The sequence below is a fragment of the Hemiscyllium ocellatum genome, chromosome 29 (genome assembly GCF_020745735.1).
Source record: "Hemiscyllium ocellatum isolate sHemOce1 chromosome 29, sHemOce1.pat.X.cur, whole genome shotgun sequence".
Taxonomy (NCBI): Eukaryota; Metazoa; Chordata; class Chondrichthyes; order Orectolobiformes; family Hemiscylliidae; genus Hemiscyllium; species Hemiscyllium ocellatum.
Window position 1 is genome coordinate 54,700,296 of NC_083429.1, and position 899 is coordinate 54,701,194.

Here is an 899-nt window from a genome sequence, read left to right on the forward strand (position 1 = left end):
TGCCTCTCCTCATTGGTTATCATGTCTATCATGACTGGACAAATATGTCACAGGGACCTTATAGATACTGTTACGTCTGTCAGCAGATTGTGTACGGTGGTCATCCATCAACTTTGCCGTCAGGTAGAATTTTTATTTTAATGTTTCATAGACATAATAGAAAGGGAGGTAAAGATTCACTATTCAACGTGTTCTTTGCTATTGTGGTGCGTTATGACCCTAGCTGATAGTAAAACCATACAACTCAGTTCCCAGAATGAAAGCTGGATTGATAAACCGTAAGTTTTATTTTTACAGTTTGTTTACCGTGGTGGTCAGTTACCGAACTTCTTCACAAGAGGCTGCCAATGTGCTTTAACAAAATAACATAGAAGTTTATCATAAAAGGGAAAAAATTGCAAGCTTTTAAACTATGCAAGAACTATTTGAAGTAGTTTTGTTTCAGACATCAAGTGAAGATTCAACTGCTTTTTTACACCCAGCCTTTAGAGGTACTCCAACCACAGTGAGAGGCCATTCTGTCTCTACTTTAAACTTGCTTGTTCCGTTTATATGGTTGAATTTGATTTCAAATCTGTGCATTCATTCAAAGTTAATGCATGTTGCCTTGAGCCCTTTGAACAAACGGCTAACACAGCTCATTTAATTAATAACATGCGTTTCTTAAACTCCTGTTAAGCTGCACTGTTGCAGTTACAAGTCATTTCTCTCTTGATGAAACACACACACGCGCGGACAGCCTGGTCTTTGGGTGGTTCTAGCCCAGCCCACATCTCACGAGTTCCATCTCTCCATCACATTTTTTTTCTAACGCACTAAATTACTTGCCTTAAACTCTAAAGCTGTTAAACCTTCATCAAAAATGTATGTATCAACCAACATCAGACACCCTGTTACCA